We start from the raw sequence: 6,670 nt of genomic DNA, 5'->3' as shown, positions 1-6,670 counted from the left end.
ATACACACATGGCAGTATCCTGATACACTGTGAAAACCCCAAACACACCTGGCAGGATCCTGATACACTGTGAAAACCCTATACACACCAGGCAGGATCATGATAGACAGTGAAACCCCATACACACCTGGCAGGATCCTGATACACTGTGAAACCCCATACACAACTGGCAGGATCCTGATCCACTGTGAAAACCCCATACACACCTGGCAGGATCCTGAAACAATGTGAAAACCCCATACACACCTGGCAGGATACTGATCCACTGTGAAAACCCCTTACACACCTGGTGGGATCCTGATACACTGTGAAACCCCCATACACACCTGGCAGGATCCTGAGACACTGTGAAAACCCCAAAAACACCTGGCAGGATCCTGATCCACTGTGAAACCCCACACACACCTGGCAGGATCCTGATCCACTGTGAAACCCCATACACACCTGGCAGGATCCTGATCCACTGTGAAAACCCCATGCACACCTGGCAGGATCATGTTACACTGTGGAAACCCCATACACATCTGGCAGGATTCTGATCCAATGTGAAAACCCCATACACACATGGCAGGATCCGTATCCACTGTGAAAACCCCATACACAGCTGGCAGGATCCTGATCCACTGTGAAAACCCATACACATCTGGCAGGAACCTGACACACTGCGAAAACCCCAAACACACCTGGAAGGATCCTGATGCACTGTGAAAACCCCATACACACCTGGCAGGATCCTGATCCACTGTGAAACCCCATTCTCATCTGGCTGGATCCAAATCCACTGTGAAACCCCATTCACATCTGGCAGGATCCTGATCCACTGTGAAAAGCCATTCACATCTGGCAGGACCCTGATACACTGTGAAATCCCATACACACCTGGCAGGATCCTGATGCACTGTGAAACCCCATACACACCTGGCAGGATCCTGATACACTGTGAAACCCCCATACAAACCGGGCAGGATCCTGATACACTGTGAAACCCCCATACACACCTTTCAGGATCCTGATACACTGTGAACTACCCATACACACCTGGCAAGATCCTGACACACTGTGAAACCCCATACACACCTGGCAGGATCCTGATACACTTTTAATACCCCATACACACCTGGCAGGATCCTGATGCACAGTGAAACCCCATGCACATCTGGCAGGATCCTGACACACTGTGAAAACCCCATACCCACCTGTCAGGATCCTGATACACTGTGAACTACCCATACACACCTGGCAAGATCCTGATACACTGTGAAACCCCATAAACACCTGTCAGGATCCTGATCCACTGTGAAACCCCCATACACACCTGGAAAGATCCTGATACACTGTTAAAACACCATTCACACCTGGCAGGATCCTGATCGACTGTGAAACCCCGTTCACATTTGGCAGCATCCTGAAAAACTGTGAAACCCCATACACGTCTGGCAGGATCTTGACACACTGTGAAACCCCAGACACATCTGGCAGGATCCTGATACACTATGAAAACCCATACACACCTGGCAGGATCCTGATCCACTGTGAAACCCCATACACACTTGGCAGGATCCTGATCCACTGTGAAACCCCATACACACTTGGCAGGATCCTTATCCACTGTGAAAACCCCATACACACCTGGCAGGATCTTGGTGCACTGTGAAAACCCCCATACACACATGGCAGTATCCTGATACACTGTGAAAACCCCAAACACACCTGGCAGGATCCTGATACACTGTGAAAACCCCATACACACCAGGCAGGATCATGATAGACAGTGAAACCCCATACACACCTGGCAGGATCCTGATACACTGTGAAACCCCATACACAACTGGCAGGATCCTGATCCACTGTGAAAACCCCATACACACCTGGCAGGATCCTGAAACAATGTGAAAACCCCATACACACCTGGCAGGATACTGATCCACTGTGAAAACCCCTTACACACCTGGTAGGATCCTGATACACTGTGAAACCCCCATACACACCTGGCAGGATCCTGAGACACTGTGAAAACCCCAAAAACACCTGGCAGGATCCTGATCCACTGTGAAACCCCACACACACCTGGCAGGATCCTGATCCACTGTGAAACCCCATACACACCTGGCAGGATCCTGATCCACTGTGAAAACCCCATGCACACCTGGCAGGATCATGTTACACTGTGGAAACCCCATACACATCTGGCAGGATTCTGATCCAATGTGAAAACCCCATACACACATGGCAGGATCCGTATCCACTGTGAAAACCCCATACACAGCTGGCAGGATCCTGATCCACTGTGAAAACCCATACACATCTGGCAGGAACCTGACACACTGCGAAAACCCCAAACACACCTGGAAGGATCCTGATGCACTGTGAAAACCCCATACACACCTGGCAGGATCCTGATCCACTGTGAAACCCCATTCTCATCTGGCTGGATCCAAATCCACTGTGAAACCCCATTCACATCTGGCAGGATCCTGATCCACTGTGAAAAGCCATTCACATCTGGCAGGACCCTGATACACTGTGAAATCCCATACACACCTGGCAGGATCCTGATGCACTGTGAAACCCCATACACACCTGGCAGGATCCTGATACACTGTGAAACCCCCATACAAACCGGGCAGGATCCTATCCTGATATACTGTGAAACCCCCATACACACCTTTCAGGATCCTGATACACTGTGAACTACCCATACACACCTGGCAAGATCCTGACACACTGTGAAACCCCATACACACCTGGCAGGATCCTGATACACTTTTAATACCCCATACACACCTGGCAGGATCCTGATGCACAGTGAAACCCCATGCACATCTGGCAGGATCCTGACACACTGTGAAAACCCCATACCCACCTGTCAGGATCCTGATACACTGTGAACTACCCATACACACCTGGCAAGATCCTGACACACTGTGAAACCCCATAAACACCTGTCAGGATCCTGATCCACTGTGAAACCCCCATACACACCTGGAAAGATCCTGATACACTGTTAAAACACCATTCACACCTGGCAGGATCCTGATCGACTGTGAAACCCCGTTCACATTTGGCAGCATCCTGAAAAACTGTGAAACCCCATACACGTCTGGCAGGATCTTGACACACTGTGAAACCCCAGACACATCTGGCAGGATCCTGATGCTCTGTGAAAACCCCATACACACCTGGCAGATCCTGATACACTGTGAATACCCCATAAACAACTGGCAGGATCCTGATGCACTGTGAAAACCCCATGTACACCAGGCAGGATCCTGATACACAGTGAAACCCCATACACACCTGTCAGGATCCTGATGCACTGTGAAACCCCATACACACCTGGCAGGATCCTGATACACTGTGAAACCCCCATACACACCTGGCAGGATCCTGATCCACAGTGAAAACTCCATACACACCTGGCAGAATCCTGATACACTATGAAAACCCATACACACCTGGCAGGATCCTGATCCACTGTGAAACCCCATACACACATAGCAGGATCCTGATCCACTGTGAAACCCCATACACACTTGGCAGGAGCCTTATCCACTGTGAAAACCCCATACACACCTGGCAGGATCCTGGTGCACTGTGAAAACCCCCATACACACCGGGCAGGATCCTGATACACTGTGAAAACCCCAAGCACACCTGGCAGGATACTGATACACTGTGAAAACTCCATACACACCTGGCAGGATCCTGATCCACAGTGAAAACCCCATAAACACCAGGCAGGATCCTGATGCACAGTGAAACCCCATACACATCGGGCAGGATCCTGGTCCACTGTGAAAACCCCATACACACCTGGCAGGATCCTGATACACTGTGAAAACCCCATACATGCCTGGCAGGATCCTGATACACTATGAATCCCCCATACACACCTGGCAGGATCCTGATCCACTGTGAAAACCCCATACACACCTGGCAGGATCCTGATACACAGTGAAAACCCATACACACCTGGCAGGATCTTGTTACATTGTGGAAACCCCATACACATCTGGCAGGATCCTGATACACTGTGAAACCCCCATAAACACCAGGCAGGATCCTGATGCACAGTGAAACCCCATACACATCTGGCAGGATCCTGGTCCACTGTGAAAACCCCATACACACCTGGCAGGATCCTGATCCACTGTGAAAACCCCATACACACCTGGCAGGATCCTGATCCACTGTGAAAACCCCATACACACTTGGCAGGATCCTGATCCACTGTGAAAACCCATACGCATCTGGCAGGATCCTGACACACTCTGAAAACCCCATACACACATGGCAGGATCCTGATCCACTGTGAAAACCCATACACATCTGGCAGGATCCTGACATACTCTGAAAACCCCATACACACCTGGCAGGATCCTGATACAATGTGAAAACACCATACACACCTGGCAGGATCCTGATCCACTTTGAAACCCCATTCACATCTCGCAGGACCCTGATACACTGTGAAAACCCCAAACACACCTGGCAGGATCCTGATACACTGTGAAAACCCCATACACACCAGGCAGGATCATGATAGACAGTGAAACCCCATACACACCTGGCAGGATCCTGATACACTGTGAAACCCCATACACAACTGGCAGGATCCTGATCCACTGTGAAAACCCCATACACACCTGGCAGGATCCTGAAACACTGTGAAAACCCCATACACACCTGGCAGGATACTGATCCACTGTGAATACCCCATACACACCTGGTAGGATCCTGATACACTATGAAACCCCCATACACACCTGGCAGGATCCTGAGACACTGTGAAAACCCCAAAAACACCTGGCAGGATCCTGATCCACTGTGAAACCCCACACACACCTGGCAGGATCCTGATCCACTGTGAAACCCCATACACACCTGGCAGGATCCTGATCCACTGTGAAAACCCCATACACACCTGGCAGGATCATGTTACACTGTGGAAACCCCATACACATCTGGCAGGATCCTGATCCAATGTGAAAACCCCATACACACATGGCAGGATCCGTATCCACTGTGAAAACCCCATACACACCTGGCAGGATCCTGATCCACTGTGAAAACCCATACACATCTGGCAGGATCCTGACACACTGCGAAAACCCCAAACACACCTGGAAGGATCCTGAAGCACTGTGAAAACCCCATACACACCTGGCAGGATCCTGATCCACTGTGAAACCCCATTCTCATCTGGCAGGATCCAAATCCACTGTGAAACCCCATTCACATCTGGCAGGATCCTGATCCACTGTGAAAACCCATTCACATCTGGCAGGACCCTGATACACTGTGAAACCCCATACACACCTGGCAGGATCCTGATGCACTGTGAAACCCCATACACACCTGGCAGGATCCTGATACACTGTGAAACACCCATACAAACCGGGCAGGATCCTGATACACTGTGATACCCCCATACACACCTGGCAGGATCCTGATACACTTTTAATACCCCATACACACCTGGCAGGATCCTGATGCACAGTGAAACCCCATGCACATATGGCAGGATCCTGACACACTGTGAAAACCCCATACACACCTGTCAGGATCCTGATACACTGTGAACTACCCATACACACCTGGCAAGATCCTGACACACTGTGAAACCCCATAAACACCTGTCAGGATCCTGATCCACTGTGAAACCCCCATACACACCTGGAAAGATCCTGATACACTGTTAAAACACCATTCACACCTGGCAGGATCCTGATCCACTGTGAAACCCCGTTCACATTTGGCAGCATCCTGATACACTGTGAAAACCCATACACGTCTGGCAGGATCTTGACACACTGTGAAACCCCAGACACATCTGGCAGGATCCTGATGCACTGTGAAAACCCCATACACACCTGGCAGATCCTGATACACTGTGAATACCCCATAAAAAACTGGCAGGATCCTGATGCACTGTGAAAACCCCATGTACACCAGGCAGGATCCTGATACACAGTGAAACCCCATACACACCTGGCAGGATGCTGATGCACTGTGAAACCCCATACACACTTGGCAGGATCCTGATACACTGTGAAACCCCCATACACACCTGGCAGGATCCTGATCCACAGTGAAAACTCCATACACACCTGGCAGAATCCTGATACACTATGAAAACCCATACACACCTGGCAGGATCCTGATCCACTGTGAAACCCCATACACACTTGGCAGGATCCTGATCCACTGTGAAACCCCATACACACTTGGCAGGATCCTTATCCACTGTGAAAACCCCATACACACCTGGCAGGATCTTGGTGCACTGTGAAAACCCCCATACACACATGGCAGTATCCTGATACACTGTGAAAACCCCAAACACACCTGGCAGGATCCTGATACACTGTGAAAACCCCATACACACCAGGCAGGATCATGATAGACAGTGAAACCCCATACACACCTGACAGGATCCTGATAAACTGTGAAACCCCATACACAAGTGGCAGGATCCTGATCCACTGTGAAAACCCCATACACACCTGGCAGGATCCTGAAACAATGTGAAAACCCCATACACACCTGGCAGGATACTGATCCACTGTGAAAACCCCTTACACACCTGGTAGGATCCTGATACACTGTGAAACCCCCATACACACCTGGCAGGATCCTGAGACACTGTGAAAACCCCAAAAACACCTGG

Source organism: Heterodontus francisci, unplaced genomic scaffold, assembly GCF_036365525.1.
Source record: "Heterodontus francisci isolate sHetFra1 unplaced genomic scaffold, sHetFra1.hap1 HAP1_SCAFFOLD_49_2, whole genome shotgun sequence".
Taxonomy (NCBI): Eukaryota; Metazoa; Chordata; class Chondrichthyes; order Heterodontiformes; family Heterodontidae; genus Heterodontus; species Heterodontus francisci.
This window is presented reverse-complemented; position numbering follows the sequence as displayed.